The sequence below is a fragment of the Tamandua tetradactyla genome, chromosome 7 (assembly GCF_023851605.1).
Source record: "Tamandua tetradactyla isolate mTamTet1 chromosome 7, mTamTet1.pri, whole genome shotgun sequence".
NCBI classification, from domain to species: Eukaryota; Metazoa; Chordata; class Mammalia; order Pilosa; family Myrmecophagidae; genus Tamandua; species Tamandua tetradactyla.
This window is the reverse complement of record NC_135333.1, coordinates 24,058,049-24,078,931: the sequence shown is the minus strand read 5'-3', so window position 1 is coordinate 24,078,931 and position 20,883 is coordinate 24,058,049. Positions and strand designations below refer to the sequence as shown.

The following is a 20,883-nucleotide window of genomic DNA, read 5'->3' as shown; positions in this document are numbered from 1 at the left end:
CTGAATCAGGATCTCTGGGGTTCATGAAATCCAGCATTTGGCAAACATCCCAGGTGATACTTAGGGACTGGAAAGTTTGAGAAGCACTGCCTGCCTTCCCTACAGGAGTACAGGCCGGGTCTGGCTCCTCCAGCGCCGAGCTCAGAAACAGGCTCTGACCGAAGGCCTTTAAACCAGGCAGGCAGATGTGGGATTGAGCCCTACCCTCAACATTGCCTACCTGTGTGATCAGGGCAAGTGACTGCAAACTCAGAGGTTCACTTGCCTCATCTGCAAAATGGGAGCAATACTATAAAAACTTGGTAAGGTTATTATCAGGGTTTTGAGGAGACTATGCATAATCATGCCCCAGGGTTAGGCTCTGGCGTGATGTCTGCATTCACTAAATGCAGCTGTTGTCTTGGTGGAGCCTTCCCCCTTCCACTCACTTTCACTTTCTCTTTCTCCTTCCCCTCCTTTCCCTGTCTCTCTTTCTTCCACTCAAGAAATATGCCTTATGCGACTTGGAGGTTCTTGGTGCTGGGGGGCTCCAGGGTGACCACCATGGGCATGGGTCCAGGCTGGTTCCAGAATGTTCCACGGGTGCATTCTCACGGGAGAGTTTTAAAAACGCATGTCAACAAACTTATCCCAAGGTTGGGCTAACTTGCATGAATGAAATAGAGAAGGTGCTGAGACTGAGAATGAAGGGAGGATCCTAACTAGGAAGGAAGGTAAGGAGAGCCCCCGAGTAGGCCACAGCCAAGCCGAGGCAGAGTGTGTGAGGACCAGAACCTTCCAGGCCCTGGGAACAGCATGGGTGAGGAAAAGCAGGGGCAAGCTTGGGGTGTTGCGGGAACTGGAGGGAGAAGTTAGTGAGTAGGCTGAGTGGAGGGCCGAAGGGGCGAGAAGGCAAGGCAAGCAGAGGCCAGGGGATGCAGAGCCTACGAAGCTGGGTGATGGCAGAATATTGACCAATTCTCCATAGCAGGGAATGGATGCTGTTTTCGTTTTGGGGGCTGCTCAAGCAAACACCACGAAACGGCATGGGTTAAACAACAGCAATTTATTAACTCGTGGTTTTGAGGCTAATTATTGAGACGATGTTTTCTTTCCAGAGCCTGGAGTCCTGGGGCTCGCTGCTGCAGCCCTTATTCCTTCGCTTCTCACAAGGCACATGATGATGCCTCCTGGTCTCTCCCTTCTCTTCTGTATTCCACTGATGTTCAACGAAACTGCTCCCATTTCTGGCTGCTCCCTCAGTGGCTTTCTCTCTGGGTTTGATTTCCATTCTGCTTATAAAGGATTCCAGTAATAGGATTAAGACCCATCCTGACTGAGGTGGGTCACACCTTAACTGAAGTAGCTTCATCAAAACGTCCTACTTACAATGGGTTCACACCCACAGGAATGGATTAGGTTTAAGAATATGTTTTTCTGGGGTACATACAGCTCTAAATCATGACCCTATCCCCTCTGGACCCCCAAAGACATGTTCTTTCTACAAACAAAATGTAATATTCATTCCATCATAGTAACCCAGAAGTCTTAAGTAATCTAAGAAACAATGCTAAATACAAAGTCTCATCACAATCAGTGTGGGTGTGGCCTGTCCTGGGGCACACCTCCTCTCTGTTAGTGGACCTGTGAAACCTAGGGAACAAGCTGTCTGCCTCCAATAAATAAAGGAGGGACAGGCATAGGATAAACATTTCCATCTCAGAAAGGAGAAATTGGAAGGAAAACAGGAGTCACGGATCCCAATACAGTAGGGCAAACTCCATTAGATTTCAAGGTCTGAGAGTCATCTATATACTGATGTTTCGTCCTCTGGGCTTGATGGAGTGGCCGTTCCACCCCTTTCAAGTGCTTGTGCAGCAGCCATGCTCTCCCCGAATACTGGGTTGAAGGCTCCACCCTCTCCAAGCATTGGGTGGCCAATCCCTCTGCAAAGGCTGGGGCACAGGTTTCCCCATATCCAAGCATTGTGGTGACAGCCAGGGTCTTCATGAATACTGGGGCACAGGCCCCATTATTTCCAAGCACTGGGGTTGCAGCACTCTCCCTGAAAAATGAGGTGAAGACCTGCTTTCTCCAGGCACTGAGGAAGACTGGCCCTTTCCACACACATGGGTAGGCCCATACTCTTGGCCATCCAGACCTCAGCTTCTACAGTTCTGCCCTTGAAGTCACTCTTCCTTCAGTTTGTCCCTTCTTTGTCCTTTTCAGTCCAGGCTGGCAATGGCTCCATTCATATAAACTTCACAAAAACCTTGTTGGCTTTGCATGTAGTTCAGAGTGGTACAAATCCTCAATTTCTGGTTTCTTTGTGCCCAGGTGTTCATTTCTCAACTTATCCTTTTCTTCTCTCATTTCAGCATAACCTTCAAGAAGAAACCAGCCTGCACTTCCCACATTTAGCTTGGAAATCTCTTTAACTAATGTTCAAGTTCATCACTTTCAAGTTCTACTTTCCATCCAACACCAGACCTCAGTTTTGCCAAGTTCTCTGCCTCTATTTTTTTCTTCACAGTAACTGCATGAGATTTTATTCAAAGAAATTCAAGTTTCTATGGAATATAAAATATATACTTTAAAAACTTTTTTATATTGTATAATATATATACAAAGCAAAAGCAACAGTTTTCAAAGCATTCTTCAACAAGTAGTTACAGGACAGATCCCAGAGTCTGTCATAGGTTACCATACCACCCTCTCAGATTTTTCCTTCTAGCTATATGTTCTAGTTTGCTAGCTGCAGGGATGCAATATACCAGAATCAGAATGGCTTCTAAAAAGGGGAATTTAATAAGTTGCTAGTTTACAGTTCTAAGGCAGAGAAAATGTCCAATTAAAACAAGTCTATAGAAATGTCCAATCAGCGGTATCCAGGGAAAGATACCTTGGTTCGAGAAGATTGATGATATTCAGGGTCTCTCTCATCTGGAAAGGCACATGGTGAACACAGTCACAGTTTCTCTCTCGGCTGGAAGGGCATGTGGTGGGCAAGGCATCATCTGCTAGCTTCTTCTTCTGGCTTCCTATTTCATGAAGCTCCCCTGGAGGCGTTTTCCTTCTTCATCTCCAAAGGTCACTGGTTTGTGGGTTCTTGTGGCTATGTCCTTCTTCTCTGGCTCTCTTTGAATCTCCTCATTCTCCAAAATGTTTCCTCTTTTATAGGGCTCCAGAAACTTATGAAGACCCACCCAAATAGGTGGAGACATGTCGTTACTTAATCCAGCTTAATAACCACTCTTGATTAAATCACATCTCCAGGGAGATGATCTGATTACAGTTTCAAACATACAGTATTGAATAGGGATTATTCTGCCTTTATGAAATGGATTTAGGTTAAAACATGGCTTTTCTAGTGGACATACATCCTTTCAAACCAACATACTATACCAGGACATAGGAGGCTAGAAGGAATAAATACTCTTTTATCATCACAATTGACATTTTTTTCTTTTTTGTGAAAAATAACATATATACAAAAAGCAATAAATTTCAAAGGACAGCACAACTAGTTTATGATTAAATAACTAGTTAAATATTGATTATATATTGATTAAATATCAATTTATTATAAAATTATCAATAAATTGATTAAATATCAATTTAATGATTCAGCAATCATACTCATTTGTTAAACCCTATCTTCTCTGTATGACTCTACCGTCACTCTAATCTTTCTCCCACTCTTCAGGGGTATTTGGTCTGTGACCATTCTAACTTTTTCATGTTTGAAGGGCTTTCAATAATAAGGGGTAGGGAAATGAAAATAGCCGATGTTCTGGAGAGGCTGGCCTCTCTGCATTTCAGGACTTATCTGGTCTAGGGGCCCATCTGGAGGTTGTAGGTTTCTGGAAAGTTACCCTAGTGCATGGAAACTTTGTAGAATCTTATATATTGCCCTAAGTGTTATTTAGGATTGGCTGAAATGGTTTTGGTTGGGGTTTGGCAAGTTATGATAGGTAGCAATGTCTAACTGAAGTTTGCTTAACAGTGACCTCCAGAGTAGCCTCTCGATTCTATTTGAACTCTCTTTGCCACTGAGACTTTATTACACTTCTTTTCCCTCTTTTGGTCAGGATGGCATTGTTGATCCCACGGTGCCAGGACCACACTCCTTCTTGGGAGTTATCTCCCACGCTGCCAGGGAGACTTTCACCCCTGTATGTCGTATCCCAAGTAGAGGGGAGGAAAATGGTTTCACTTGCAGAGTTGGGCTTAGAGAGAGTGAGGGCACATCGCACAACAAAAGAGGTCCTCCAGAAGTAACTCTTAGATATACCTATAGATAGGCTAAGCTTTTCTGCTACATACATAAGCTTCACCAGAGCAAGTGACAAAATCAAGGGCTTGGCCTACTGATTCGGGTGTCCCTAAGGTTTGACACAGTATCAGGGGTTCTCCCAGTGGTAAAGTTTAATAGTTCCATATTTTTCTCCCATCTCTCAAGGAACTTTGCCAATACTTTCTGGTTATCTGTTTAATATATTCTGAGATATATCTAGGCATTACGTTAAGTCATACAAGATTAAAGGTCCTTATTCCAGGCTCCCGCTGTTTCAGTTGTTCAAATGAGCTTGAGTTAGATTATGTACTACAGAAAATTTAGGTTCTGGACAAAATAAACCTTTCTGCCTTTGGTCTCAAAGAGTAGGTGAGGTTCTAAAATATAGACAATGTCTTCCTTACCCCTATGTTCTGAATTACCTTAATTTTGGCTTGATCACCTTTGTTCTTATCTCTGAAAACCAGGTTATACATATACAACAGCCTTTAAAAATCCAGAAATAATAATTACCATTCAGGACAAAATGTGACTACTACAAGAGCTTACAATCTAGGCCCCTGTTTTCTTGTAAGCATTTTCTAAATGAGACCATACAATAATTGCTCTTTTTTTCTGGCTTATTTTGCCTCACCAAATATCCCAGAGGTTCATTCACAATTTGCATGACTCAAAACTTTTGTTCCCTTTTGTAGCAGCACAATATTCGATCATATGTATACACCATCTTTCACCAATCTACTTCTCCGTCAGAGTATCCTTCAGCCACCTCCATTTATTAGGCATCATGTATAATGTCCAAAGTCCACCATCCATCAACACTTTCAATTTTAGATAATTTTATTGTTCCCAAGAAAAAGAAAAACAATAAGCATGCTATCACCAAACAGAGAATCCAATCCTCCTCTAACTCTTGTCCCTTCCCCCATTATTTACCTCTGCTATTGCTGTGGTAGTGCTGATGTTTTCCTGTTAAACGTAGCCCATAGCATGCAATAGGAATTTTCCCCCATACCTTGAACTGAAACGCTCTTTGTACATGAATCATACCTTTGAAGTAGTTCTTGCAAGAACTTATTTATATTTCCAGTGTTAATTAGTCGGACCCATAGGTCTATACAACCCCTTTCAATCAAGTTCTCTGCCTTTTAAAACAAGGGTTGTCTTTTCATTTTCCAATAAAACATTCATCCTTTTCTTCTAAGGCTTCGTTGGAAGTACCTTTAGCATACATATGTCTACCAACAGTCTTTCAAAGCAATCTAGCCTTTTCTATCAAGCACCTCACAATTCTTTCAGCCTCTACCCATTACCCAATTCCAAAGCCGTTTTTCATTTTTGCTATTTGCAATAGCAGCACCCCACTCTCCTGGTAGCAAAATGTGTTTTGTCTTCCTTGGCTGCTCAAGCAAATACCATGAAATGAGTCGAGTTAAACAATGGAAATTTATAAGCTCACAGTTTTGAGGCTAAAAGAAAGTCTAAAATCAAGGCATTATTAAGATGATGCTTTCTTTCTGGAGGCTAGTGTCCTGGGGCTGGCTGCTGGTGATCTTTTGTCCTTAGTTTTTTTACACGGAAAGGCACATGGTGGCATCTCCTGGCCTCTCTATTGTCTCCTCTGGATTCTGCTGATTTTCAGCTTCTGACTGCTACCTCTGTGGCTTCCTCTCTCTCTCTCTTTCTCTTTCTGAATTTCATTCTGCTTATAAAGTACTCTAGCAATAGGATTAAGACCCACCCTCATTCAGTTAGGCTGCATCTTGACTGAAGTAACCTCATTAAACTGTCCTACTTACAATGGGTTCCCAACCATGGGAATGGATTAGATGTAAGAATATGTTTTTCTGGGGTACATACAGCTTCAAACCACAACAGATGTTAGCTGCAATGCTAAAGCAGGGTCAGTCCTCAAGGCCCCAAATGGACCAGCCATTATCCTTTCCTTGCTGGATCATGAGGAGTCGGGGAAGGGGTAACAGGGTAAGGAGACAGGTTCTAAGGAATGAGCCAGAGCAGTCTTCTAACAACTGGTGCAACCTTACCAATGTATATCAGGTAATTGTTAGGCCATCAAATAAATCACATTAAGGCACTTAGATTTTATTTTACACACAACAGGAGGCTACTGATGGGTAAAGCAGCAGGGGAGTAAGGCCAGCAAGTTGACATTTAAAAGAGCCCAATCTGATTGCAATGTGGATGCAGAGCAAGGGCCTGAGTGGGAAGAGAGAGAGGTATGATGCCTTTCTGCTGGTCCAGGAGAGATGGCGGGTGGTTTGGGGAAAGGGCCAGGAAAAGGAAAGGTGAGTGGAGGAGAGGCAGGGCCAGTGTGTGGAGTCTCGGCTTCACCCAACTAGCTGGCAGGTGATACCCAAGGTGGACCCGGTGCCCCCTCCCTGTGGGTTCCCAGGCATCTGGATGGAGTCATTGGAGTGGGGGTGGGGGGTTGGTTGTGTAGCCTGGTGCCTGTCAGCCAAGCAACTGGAGAACCAGGTAGAGGTGAGGTTTGTGACTTGCAGATGCATCCCTGGGAGCGAGAGGCCTGAGTCAAGAAATGAGGGGCTAATTGGTCTGAATGCTTCCTTACACATCCTGAACATACCCAGAGCTAAAGTTCAGACCAAGCTCATGTCAAACTGAGACAGCCAACCTTATTATTAAGCCAGGCATGTCTGGCTAAGGTTAAATCCCAGAAGAGGAAAACACAGACTTCTGAAGTGCTGTTATCTACAAATTACAGCACCATTAAAGACGTGCAATTATTAGCACTTCATGTGTGTGGGTAAGTCTTTATGTTAAAGCAACAAACAAACCGTTTGTTCTCCAAGAAAAAAATGCTTGCCACGCTTTAATGGCTGTCAAAAACCACAGTAATAGAATTAAATGGGTGGTGCCTTCTGTTTGCAAAACACAATACCATTTATTAATTGCCTAATATGGGCACAAGCAGGAGTGTTTTCTTCAACTGAACAGATTTTAAGTAAGACATTTTGAAATAAGTTTGCATTCAAACTTATCTCACCTGGAGTATCTGCCCTGGAAGGGACAAGCAGCTGTAGTTTACTGAAGCTAGAATTTATTTTTCATTTGATATCATCACTAAAAAGTATGTGGAACTAATGTGCAATTATGTCTCATCTTCTGGGGAGAACGTGGGGACGCTACATTGAATGGCTCAAGTACTCAAGGGAGGGTAGGGGCAATGATAGACATTTATTGGTTAAAAAGAGAGAGAGAGAGAAGTTTTCCAATGGTTGATGCCTTTTCTCTGTCGGAAGATGTGTTTGCAGGAAGCACAGATATTTGCATTTCCAGAGGACGAAGCACTGAGTATGTAAAGAATCTTCTAATACCTCTCAAGGTTTCGGTTCGCAAGTCTCCAAAAGGCTAAATGAGCAGAAAGGAAAGCAGGAAAAGGAGAGGTTCCTGCCAAATTCATATGCAGCTGCTTTTGAGTTAACCACCACACACTCACCTGAAGGAACCCATGGCAAGGTTGGGCATGGCTGATATAAGAACAATTTTGTAAGGCAATAGTGTCTTGTGGGCTGAAAAGGCATGCTGTCATGACTATGCATCCTGAGCAGAAAGGTCTACAGGCAGTGCCCTCACCAACACATGGAAAAAGGAGTGGCTTTTGAGATGCTCCCCTTCCCTCAACCCCCCTTCTCATTTCTAGAAAATACGATTACATAGGGTGATCAGTGTCTGTGACCCAGGGCAGTGCCTCAGGGACTTGGGCCCTGTTTGATCGTCTTAGAGCTGAGCCAGAACAAGTTCAGGGTCTCTGGGTCACCACCGAGGGGTCTGCCAACTATAGAATGTCCTCAGGAGAGATCGGGTGTGGCCAGAGAAAATGGGGAGACTGCAGATCAGTCCTTGCTGTTCTGGTCTAGCCGTTCCAATCAAGGTCAAGGTCATTTGGGGTTGGCATGAGATAGGAGTAAGAAAAAGCAAACTACCCCCCACCCATACCCAGAGTTGTGGGTTGACTGGTGGTTCCCCAGAATAAACGGCCAGTTCCTGATCCTTGGAACCTGTGAAGGTGACCTTATTTGGAAAAGCTTCTTTGCAGATGTAATTACATTAAGGATCTTGATATGAGATCATCTTAAATTATCCAGTGAGCCCTAAATCCACTGACAATTGTCCTCATGAGGGAAAGGCGGAGGGAGATTTGAGACAGACTGAAGAGGAGAAGGAAGAGATTGGAGTGATGTGGCTGCAAGTCAAGGAATGCTGGCAGCCACCAGAGGCTCAGAAGCCAAGAATGGAATCTCCCCTAGAGTATCCAGAGGGAGCACACCTTGATTCCAGCCAGCTTCCAGAACAGTAAGAGAATATATTTCTCCCGTCTTAAGCCACTCAGTTTGTGGTCTCTTGTTACAGCAGCCACAGGGAACTCATAGACCTGTTCCTACATTTGCTCAATCATAGGACATTCCCCAAGGGAGATTAGCACTATGTATAGCCTCAGCTTTCTCAAGAAGGATCCATGAACTCCTAGGAGCTTATGGATTGCTTTCCTAGCCCTGAAAATCATATGCAAATTTCTGTGTGACCAGATTCTTGGGCATTGGGGGAGGTGGGAAGTGTCCATAGCTTTCATTAGACTCTTAAAAGATAGCATGACCCCCAAATGTATCAAACACTATAGATCTCCACAAAGGCCCAGAGCTGTCCAGGGTCACATACGTCACCATCCACCCATTTATTTTAGATTTATAAAGCACCTACTATGCACCAGGTACAAGGCTGGGAACTAAATAAACAGGGCTAACAGACTTCCCACTACACATTGAGAAAATAAGATTTAAGCATCCAGCTCAATGTCTGGATATTCTGTCCATTGGTACCAAGTTCCTTTAGGCCCTGACTGCTCATCGGATCTAAAAAGCACGGCAGACAGGATACGCATCTGGATTTTTTGAGTCAGTCACATCCTTAGGAAGTTCTCACATCCTTAGGATTATCCCAGAAATCCCAACAATGGCACCCATACCCATCTGCCTGCTTCACCCAGAAGTGAGGTTAGGCCCTGTGACCACATTCGTAGTGTAGAAAACATAATCCCAGAACTAACTGTGGCCCCCCCTGAGGTGCCCAAGCCTAGCTTGTCAGCCCCTCCTTAGGATTCCCACGGGCATTTGATTAGGGCCTCTCTTAGCTTCTATGCCATCGTTCTCAAAAAGAAGACGGTTACTTGTCTACAAGCTACTGGAGAGCAGGGGCTGACTGTAATTTCTGAATTCTCTCCTCCTTGCATCACATCTGGCATCAGAATGAAGAGATGGACAAATGAATTTTCCCCAGTTTCCATTCCTTCCATCCGGGCTTGGGAACAATCATAAAAACTCTTTATGTCGACAGGTGAGGGGAAGCAGGGAAATTGGGAAATGACAGCCAGAAAGTCAGCGGTTCCATTTTTTGAGGAGGGTACCCTCAAAATACAAAGAATTTACAAGAGTCTATACCTGCCCTGGATACTACAATAGTCTATATGGTAACCATATATAGCTATTTAAGTTTAAATTAATTAAAAGTAAATAAAATTCAGCTCCTAAGTTGCATCAATCATATTTCAAGTACTCAACAGTCACTTGAAGCTAATGGCTACTGTACTGAACAGTACAGATGTAGTACACTTCCCTCACTGCAGAACACTCTATTTCCACATCAGGAAACCAGAGGTAACAATAAAGGAAGAATGAAGTACCCTGGACAGGGATACCATCTAAAACAAGAGAAAGTTGGAAATATCCCAAATGGTTCTGCATACATGTTTCAGTTTACTAAAACTGCTGGAATGCAATATGCCAGAAATGAATTGGCTTTTATAAAGAGGACTTGTTAAGTTACAAATTATAATTCTAAGGCCATAAAAATGTCCAAATTAAGGCACCCACAAGAGGAAACATTCACTTAAGAGAGGCCAATGGATTCTGGGGTTTCTTTGTCACATGGGAAGGCAAGTGGTGACATGTGCTGTCCTCTCTGGGCTTCTGGGTTCAAATGGCTCTCTCAGCATCTCTAAGCATCTGTGTCTGAGATTTCTCCAAAATGTTCACTTCTTTAAGGACTCCAGTAAGTTAATAAAGAACCACCTTGAATGGAAGGGGTCACATCTCCACGGAAACAACGTAAACAAAAGATCCCACCCAAAAAGAGGTCTGCCCTCACTGGAGTAAAAGAACATAGCTTTTCTGGGGTACATAATGGTTTCAAATCATAACAGGAGAACTGCTGAAGCAAGCTGTATTAACATGAAGGAAAAATTATTAATGATCTTTTACATTTACGTTTATTCATTTATTCAACACATATTTGTTGAAAACAATTTAAACTATCAAAAAAACTTTTTGTGCTGCCTCGACACCCATCTTACTTCAGCTAAGCCATCTGCCTCCATACTGATCTTTGGCCTGATTAATATGCAGCTTCCAATCCTGGGGCATAAACCCTACCTGAGCCCAAACCTGCATCTGCTACCACCACCCATACCACCCACACATCTCATCCAAAACCCACAGTAGGTCCCAAATGATCAGCTGGTCATCCCCAACACTCTCGGATCCCTGGTCCCTTTCGCTTTTCATGTGCACTGGCTTTACACTAACCGATCCCCGACTCCACGGGAAGTCTACTAACCTCCACCCCTGGATCGCAGCAAAGGCTGAAGCCGATGGGTCCCTCTCGCTCTGGTGTGTACTCCCCACCTGCTGGGTGCCACCCAAGCCGACTGTGCTTCCCTTCAGCCTTCATGTCCTACTCCCCACCCACTCCTAAGAGCTATGGGTACCACCTTATGTTTTCTTATGCATTACGACCTCAGTTTCCCAATATGTGGCAATGGGCCTCCATACAGACCCAAATTTAAAACCCAGCCTAAATAGAACAAACACCTCCTGGGTGTCAGGTACTGTGTCAAGTACAAGAGGTAGATGCTAAAGAAGACAGAGAAGACCTCTTTCCCTATGGTGCTTTGAATCCAGTGAGGGAGGGGGACAGATTATAAACAAGTTGATAAATGAATAAAGACTATTTCAAAATGTGGTAATATTATCAAAGAATTAAAAGATTTGAGGCCACAGAGAGTGACGGGGGTGGGCGGGCAGGGGAGAGAGTGCTATTTCCAAAGCATCTTCATGTGTATTGCTTATCTAACCCTGGGAAGGTACGGTGGGCTTCTTGCAGAGCATGTGGATTAAAATCTGGGCTGGCAATCTGTGCCATAGTGTTACATGTGAGCAGCAGGGTCCAGATGGCCAGAGGGCACGGATTAAAACATCATAAAAGCATGCACACGAGCAGCCACAAGGACTGGAAGAGAACTCAGAAGTGCGCAGGGTTAAGCACTGTTTGGCAACTATGGTCTGGGTTGGCTGGTTTGGTTCAACACTGTTGAAGTTTATATTTTCAAAGAAGAAACTTCAGCTAAATATAAACTGCACTCAAATTAGGGCCAGGCTGATGAATCCATGTGGGACAAGGTGGTGACTGGGGATGGTGCTAGTGAAACTCAATGTCCACCATGACACCTCCTAGGCGACCTTTCCTGGGCAGAATTTACCTTCTCCTCCGTACTGGGTCTTGATTTTTGACATAGGTACAGTTACTGGACACCACCTCATAGGCAGCACCTATTAACTCGGTTTGCTTTAACTATGTGGACGGAGCATCTGGTGGGTCTATGCACACTAAGATGAGTAAGACAAAGGTCCTTTCCCAAGGGGTCACAGGAAAGGGCTGTGGCAGACGTTGTGGGCGTCATCTCTTTGGTGCATGCTGGTGGGGTATGGACAGCCAGTACTGACATTTACTTGCTTAAGGCAAAGGGCCAGGAGCAGCCCTCAACCAAAGACTGATGGAAGCTGGTGTATAAATACCCCAGCCACCTCCCTCACCAATGGGATAACTCCAGGACACGTGGTTTCCCCAATGGGAATAAGCGCTGGGGTCCATGGTGGTATTGGGTTTGATATTGTACCTTTTACTGGTTGTCTTCCCTTTCTTGATTCACTTCCCTACTCCTCGGCCTTCACCTTCCATAAAGATTTCTAGTGCTCAGATCCCTGCTTGGGGTCTGCTTCTGGGGAAACACAACCTGTTGCAAGGACCGGCCCTATTGAAGACTGTTAAAATTCAGATAAGAGAACATAAAAGCCCATCGAGAGAAGCAACAGCACACAGCACCTCTGACTTCCTTCTGTTGGGGTTGGGGGGAGTGTCCGCTTCCCTCCCCTTCTATCTGTTCCCAGGGCCATCTTGTCCATCAAGCCCTGCAAAGCTGGCTGGGCTGCCGGTGTCATGCTCTACTATTTCCCCAACAGCTGTTTGGGTAATGACAGTCTCTAATTATAACTCGTCTTTATGATTTGGATAAATCCATTAGCACCATCTCAGAGAAACCCCCTTTGCCTCTTCCCTCTGTTCTCCCCGTCTTAAATGTGTTAACCCTGCTCTGCTGTGAAGAAGAGGCAGGAGAACGGATGTGCTTGTTAACGAGTGGGCTGTGCACGAGGAAGCATTCTACAACACCATCTCATTAAGGATGATCATGGGTCTCCAATTAAAAATGCAGCACAACCTCCTGGGAGAGCTTGTTATAAATGCATCTTCCCGGCTCCCTCCTAAGAAATTCTGATAAGATATTCTGCATGCTAGCAAATTCCCCCAGGGGTTCTGATGCAGGGGACCCCACAGTGTACACTTTGAGAAACACCATCTTTTCATTCTTACTTGCACTGTGGTTCTCTGGCCCAGTGCCTGGTAAACTCCATCCATTCGCCATCTCTAACCACCCATTTCCCCCATCTCAGTCACAAAGCTGCGCCACTGGGGCTACCATAAATGCCACTTCCAGGCCCAGGAACTAGACTTAGACACATAGTAAGTCCTTAGTAAAAATGTCATGAGTGCCAGGGCTTTCCTAGGGTTAAAGGAGAAAGCTAACTTCTGTAGGTGTCAAACGGCCTGCCTCACAGAGGATTCAACATTGTCCTGGTGACTCAGAGAAACTAGAATGTAGCAGCTCCTACCTCTCTTCCCTCAGATGCCTGTATTCATCACCTTTATCCTTCTCTGGCAAGCAAAAAAGGACAAAAGGTTTTTTCCTTTGCTCTGGTTGCCCTCAAGCCTTCCAGTGACCTCTGACTCCCAGGGCTGTCCACCCTCATAGCACCCGGCTCCAGGACGAGGGAGAAACAGGGGGAGGTAGGAAACAGAAACAGGCCTGTGTCTGGCTGCATGGACTTGACTTGGCCAGAAAGAAAAAAAGGCACAGTTTGCAGTTCTTTGGGTTGACATTTAAAAGCCCCTACTATGTGCCCTGAACTCCTGGGAAGGCAGGGATGACTAAGGTATGACTGCTTTGTGCTGTGCCACACACACTGGTCAGCATTTTACATGGACGGAAAGGATATCAAGTGAGTCATTTTGTCAGCACAAATTACAGCTGCCATCTGGGTCTGACACGTTTCATCTCCTTCTCATCCAGGGCACAGAGCCCCTGATTCATTCACTAGATAAGCACACAGAAAGAAGGAGCACTTGCCTGTCCACATGATATTGGTGACGGCTACTGAGAATGGAGCCCCAGGATGCTTCTCTATTTATTTTATAAAGCTAGTACAACCATACAATTATATACAGTGGTATATTTTTGAAATGATAATAGGAAATCTTGACTAAAGAGTTCATTCTAATTCTAAATTTAGGACATTCATAAAATAGTTTAATCACCTGATTCTCAAAGGAAAAAAAGACATAGATGACAAAAGTACTTCATAATCTCCTTTAGGTTTTGTTTTTTTAACTTTTTAATTGTATAGTATAACATATATACAAAACAAAGAAAGAAAAAAGCAATACTTTTCAAAGCACTCTTCAACAAGTAGTTATAGGACAGATCCCAGACTTTGTCATGGGCTACCACACGATCTGCTCAGATTTTTCCTTCTAGTTGTTCCTAAGCATTGGAGGCTAGAAGGAATACATATTTTTTTTTATCATCACAATTGACTTTTTTTTCTTTTTTGTGAAAAATAACGTATATACAAAAAAGCAATAAATTTCAAAGCACAGCACAACAATTAGCTGTAGAACAGATTTCAGAGTTTGGTATGGGTTACAATTTCACAATTTTAGGCTTTTACTTCTAGCTGTTCTAAGGTACTGGAGACTAAAAGAAATATCAATATTGATTCAGCAATCATATTCGTTTGTTACACCCTATCTTCTCTGCATAACTCCACCATCACCTTTGATCTTTCTCCCACTTTTCAGTATTTGGGCTGTGGCCATTCTACCTTTTTCATGCTGGAAGGGGCTGTCAATAATAAGGGGGTCAGGTGAGGGAACTAGCTGATGTTCTGGAGAGGCTGGGCCCTCTAGGTTTCAGGACTTATCTGTCCAGGGACCCATCTGGAGATTGTAGGTTTCTGGAAAGTTACCTGAGTGCGTTGAACCTTTGTAGAGTCTTATATATTGTCCTAGGTGTTCTTTAGGATTGGCTGGAATGGTTTTGGTTGGCACTGTAAGATTTGAAAAACTAAGAGCAAAGGACATTTTCTTAATGTTATGAGGGCAGTCTAACTAATAATCAACAGCTTATCTAATGGTGAAAGCACTAGAGATATTCCCACAAGCCTGGCACAAGACAAGAGCAGCCCATCATTATTATAGTTTAATGTTATTCTGGAAGTTGTAGTCAATGCAATGAGGAGAAGATGAGTGGAAGGGTAGATAGAAGGGAGAGAGAGAGGGTGGGAAGGAGGGAGGAAAATATTATAAAGAAGTGACCAAGTCATAATTTTACGCAGGTGTGATTACCGGCAACATAGAATAACAAGAGTATGTTGAAATGGGCACTCTTAACTACTGATTATTAAAGTATAAATCGTATATCATACTCAAGTAGAATAGCAAAACAACAAATATCAAAAGCAAAAGCCTTTTTCATGCCTCTTAATCCAGTAATTGAACATTCAAAAATTTATCTTCAGAAAATACACTGAGGTGCATGGCCAAATGCTATGTACAAAGATGTTAAAAACTGTGCCATTTACAAAAGTTCAAAAGCAGAAACAATTTAAATGTCCAACAAAGGAAGACTGGGTGAATAAATCATGATTTCTCTGGGAGATGGACGGAATATAAAACAGTATTTAAAAGTTCTACTTTAGGTGAGATTGTGATATACCACTAAATGAAAAAGGAACAAATTACCATTCTCATGCAGAATATATGATTTTGTAAACTATAGCCACACACAGAGAAAACAGACTAGAGAGACACCCACACAAATGTGAAAGGTAATTATTTTGGTGTGTGTGTGTTTTACCTATTTGTGCTTAATAGTAAATTATTAGAAAACAAAAAGTATATTTAAGGAATTAGCTTACTAAATGTTTATGAGAGAGCAGGCTACAGAATCTATCTCAAGAACTGTCTTCCATGCTTCGTAAAGGCATGCCTGCATCTCAGAAAGTCATATCTGCAATGGATACCCAGGGGCAAATATGGTGAAGCTTGTCCACTGACCCCTACCAGGCTAGCAGGTTTTTTGTCTTATGGCAAGCTGGGAGCATGCATATCTGTAAAGTGAAACTAGAGGTGCCCATTCATAAAAAGCCTATGTTGCACACTGAGCCCTGAAGAAAACTAAACCCATTGGCCATAAGCCCTCATAAGCCCCCATTCACCCAGTGGCAGCTAATGGAATTCCAAGAAATCAGCAGTTTCCATGGAGCTGACCTTGCAATTTGAACTGGGCAGGTGAAGACAAATGTTAGACCTTCTGAGAGCCCAGCCCTAGGGTTTGGCCCAGATGAGCTGATGAGGCAGCTGTGATTCACGGCACATTCCACTTCCCTACCTCCCAGTGAGAACGGCGGACCAGGCAAGGAAATAGAAATTCAAAACTAGTGTGGGCTGATAAGTGTAGTCAACCAGTTATCAGGACTGATAGCAGAGCGGTTTCTCATCTCAAGCCCAGAGCAGAGGGCTACTGAACTGGCCCCTGAGACTGAAGGGAGCAGAGAGGTGAGTGTACCCTAGGAGAGGTACAGCCAAGAGCATAGCTTGGCAGCTGGTTCCAGCGCCCTTCAAGAGGCACCAATCAGGCTGCGGCAGAATTGACTCAACTCAGAAGGCAGACCAGAGAAAGAGGAAGAGGAGGCCTGCTAGTGGATGCTAATAGAAGACCAGAGCTTTTTGTGAATCTGCACTACCAGCTTTTAAACCTGAAAAGGCTCTCTGTTATCTCTACTCTTGTCTCTGGCTACAAGTTCTCCTTTAAGAATGGTCCTTCTGTCCTCCTCTCGTTTTTTCTCCTGGATTTCCCTTCCTGGTCTGTCCTAGAGGCTTAGACTGGTTGGTGACTTGAGGATGTGACATGGTGGCTATGTGACTCTGAGCACATCTCACCACCTCACTTGGCTCCATGTTCTCTTCTGTGCAAAAGGAATGGTGATAGGGCCCATCTCGCTGGGTGGCTGTGAGGATTAAGTGGCATGGGTATCGCAATCACTGGCACCTTGTGAACACTCAATAAAGGTTAAACTTTGTTATGCTAATCTCATCTTGCCATTTCACAGAGTGTGGATGTATTGGTTTGGGTTCCCCAAAAGAAGGCTCTGACCTTGGGATTTGGTTGTGAGTCATTTATTTGGGGGAAAACCCTGGAAAGCACATAGAGGGAAAGGGGAGTGGCCAAGGAGGGGAGGGAAGGAGAGCCAGTCATGGATGCTTTAATAAGACAGTCATCACTATGGACAACCAGGGCTCAGTCTTGCTAGGGATGCCAATGAGGCCACAGATCAGACCTCAGAGGTGTTCCACCAAGGGAGTGGAGATGTCAGGTATTTATCCACTAAGCCCCACCCCTCACTGGTGGAAGGTGTTCCTTGGGTATTAATGTCCCAACACCTCCAGCTCCCAGGGTGCAGGCTGTACATGCTCCAGTAGCCAGAGAATACCCAAGGCAGACAGGGGCAGGAGCTGTATGGAAACTGCAGGTGTTTTCCAGAGAGGGTTGAGGACATGGTGAGGTACTGACAGCTTCAATGGATGAGGATATGTTGGACAATGTGATCCTGGATGTTGATTATGCCAAAATCTGGAAGCTATCTGAAGACTTAACCAGGTGAGCTTGCCCCTTATTCCATTTGTGTATTTGCTCATTTCTTCCTTCCTTCCTTCATTCTAGAAGGATCAACTGAGCACCTATTGACAGTGGTGTGCCAGACCCTGTATGGGATTCTTCAAGGATTAAAGACGAAGGAGTGGGGCTTTATAGGGTAGAGAAAAGAGGGAAAAGCACCCCAGGTAGAGGGACCAGCATGAGCAAAGGCCAGAGAGAGGGAGTCTCTACAGAGCCGAGGAGGAGGCAGGTGGTTTGGGATGGCTTGATGGCTGGAATACAGGAAAGGATGAGGTGGGAACAAGGTACCTGGAGGATTTGACTCTCATGAAAAGATGCCAATATGTTTGGAACATGCCAGGCACATGGTGAACACTCAATCCATTTTAAGTATCAGAATTAGACTTTAATCTATAAGCAACTGGAAGCCATATAGACGTCTAAAGTATTAACAGCAAGTATTTCAGGAAAAGACTGTGGTAGGTTGAAAAATGTACCCCCTCCCCGAGGATATCGACATCCTAATCCCTGGAACCTGTGAATGTGTGATGTGCATTTGTGATTAAATTCAGGATTTGAGATGGGGAAATTAACCTGGATTAGCCCCATGGGCCCAAGGGAATCTTAAAAGTTTCCTTTTAAGAGGGAGGCAGGAAGGTCAGAGGTCAGAGAGAAGACGGCAATGTGTCAACAGGAGCAGAGCCTAGAATGATGCAACCACAAGCCAAGGTGTAGTGGCATCCTCTAGAATCCAGGTGGGACAAGGAATGGATTCTCTCCTGGAGGCTCTGAAAGGGACCAGCCCTGCCAACACCTTGATTTTAGCCCTGTAAGACTTATTTCAGACTTCCAACTTCAGAACTGCAAGTGAATAAACTTGCGTTGTTTTAAGCCATATGTTCGTGGTAGTCTATTGTAGCAACAACAAGAAAACTAATACAATGACTCTGGGAGCAATGGGGAAAATGGATGAAATTGAGAAAAGAGCCGGAGTGTAAAGAGGACGACTGTCAGATCACAGGTGGTGGTGAATTAAGTTGAAGCAGGAAAAGTGGGCATGGGGCAGGTGGAGGGATTGGAGAGGAAGTAAGAGGACAGAACCTCCAAGACTTGGCAGAGGTGGGAGAGAAAGGAGAATGGAGAGGCAAAGAGAGGACCCAGATTTCTGGTTTGGATAAATGAGTGCTGGAGGCAGAGGGGGAGGAGGTGATGCTGCATTCTCAGGGAGGTCTGAGTCCCATGTCTCCCCACCTCCACCCTGCGGTCAACACAGTACCCTAACCTTCCTCTCCATTTATGCTGCCATTCTTCACAGCCCCTATCTCAGCAAAGCCAGGATGTGCTGATGAGCTAATCAATAAAGCCAACGGCATTGTGATGGCTTGGAGTTGCATGTAGCCAGAAAAGCATGTTCTTAAACTTAATCGATTCCCGTGGGTGTGAACAAACAGAAAATGAATATCAAGATGATAAATTGATATTTAATCTTATCAACAATAACATTAAATGTAAATTGTAAACCTGAATTAATGGGCAGATTGGATGAAAAAGTAATGCTCAGCTGTGGTGGTTTGAAGCTGTATGTACCCCAGAAAAGCATGTTCTTAAAGTTAACCCTTTCCTGTGGGTGTGGACCCATCGTAGGTAGGACTTTTTGATGAGGTTACTTCAGTTAAGGTGCGACCCACCTCATCAGGATGGGTCTTAATCCTACCACTGGAGTCCTTTCTAAGCAGAATGAAATTCAGATAGAGAAAGTCACAGAGGGAGCCACCAAATTTGAACATCAATGGCACCCAGAAAAGAAGAAAGAGTCCAGGAGATGCCACCGTATGCCTTACCACGTGATGAGTTAAGGACCAAGGATTGCCCCAGACACCAGCCTGAGAAAAAAGCATCGCCATGATGACACGTTGCTTGGCCTTCCTTTTAGCCTGAAAACCATAAGCAAATAAATCCCCATGTTTAACCCAAGCTATTTCATGATATGTGCTTGAGCAGCCCAGGAAACTAAAATACTCACCAAGATGTTTAAGAGACTAAAGTAGGTGCAGCAGGGAAACAATAGCTGGATATTGCCCGAATGACTCTGGGAAGGCAGAGGAGAGCAGTCAGGTTGCGCAGGCAGGAAGAGGGCCAGCAGTGGCTGCAGTCACAGCCCCGCACTTGACCACACCACAGCAGACCAGGCCTCTAGCTGGAACCAGTTCATGTATGGATTCCCAGCCCATGTCCCTGGAGTATGTGGGGGGCTACCTGTGGCCCTCGCTGACTCACAGCAGGCTCGCAGTCACTGCTGCAGGCTCAGAGTCCATCCCTCCCCTTCCTCGTCCCCATCCATCCACCTTCAGCCTGCCTAGACACAATGGGGCCAGCAGGCCACTACCTGGCCTCAGTTCTGTCCTTAATCATTATAAAGTGCCCGAAGAAGAGGAATGGGGCACTGCTATGAAGTGCTGATGGCACAACATTGGAGGGAATAGTAAATAAAAAGGAAATAGCTGGGAGAGGAGCTGAAAAGGAGATGCCAGCATTTACGAAACTAGGCCAGAGCTCTGCGAAGCCCCACACGGGGGTGGGGGGGGGGTGGGAGGGAGGTGGGCCAGGAAGCCCAAGCAAGAAATGCAAATACTTTCTGCAGCCACAGACTGATTCCTTGGAAGGCTGGACTCCGAGCATCTTGTGAGGCAGTGATGGATGGCTTAACTCACCAGGCAGAGTGCTTCTCCTTTCTATGGCACATTGAGCCCTTGAAATGTTACAATCTCCCAAGAAGACAAGGTAGGGTAACGAGTGACATTCACGGAGCCTCCAGTGCATGCCTGCCTGCTGCTAGCTGCTGCAGACACAGGATGGAGAACACCTGATCCATGTTGTGAAGGAGCTCACAGGCTGCTGTGGGCACAGACGGGAAATAAATGAGTGCAATGAAGTCCTGAGAGGGCTACGATAAAAATCAGGACAGGTCATGGTAGGGAGAGGGGCCACCAAGGAAAGGTGGTCTTTTCCATGCCAGGTGGCTCAGGAAAGTCTTCATGGAGGAGGTGACTCTTGAGCTGATCTTGAAAAGTGAGTAGATTTGTACAAGGCAAGGAGACAACAGAGAAAGGCAGTCCTGGTACAGGAGGTGGCATTGGGCAAAGCCAAAGAAGCATGAAACAGCAGATCCTCTTCAGGGGTCTCATGGAGGTGAGCTTGACTGGGGACAAGGAGCAGCAAGAGCTGAGGCTTGGAAGATAGGCAGGGTCTACCAGGTTAAGCTTTATGCCTAAGTAAGGGGGACCCTGGAAGGCAAGTGAGGGTGTGACATGCCCAGATCCTCATCTTAGAAAAGATGTTCTGGTGTATACAGTGTGGACCACTGAAGCAGGAAGACCACTTAGGCAGTTGCTAGGAGGCAACGGGGCCTGGTCTGAGGTAGGACTGTGGAGATGCAGAGGAGGGCTCACTGGAGATGTGTTAA

General features: G+C 44.7%; 1 protein-coding gene across 2 annotated transcripts in view; it reads right to left on the bottom strand.

Annotated features, from left to right (window-relative positions):
* ABTB3 (ankyrin repeat and BTB domain containing 3) overlaps nucleotides 1-20,883 on the bottom strand; it is a 337,545-nt gene that overhangs the window by 206,721 nt on the left and 109,941 nt on the right. The gene's annotated exons all lie outside the window — the stretch shown is intronic.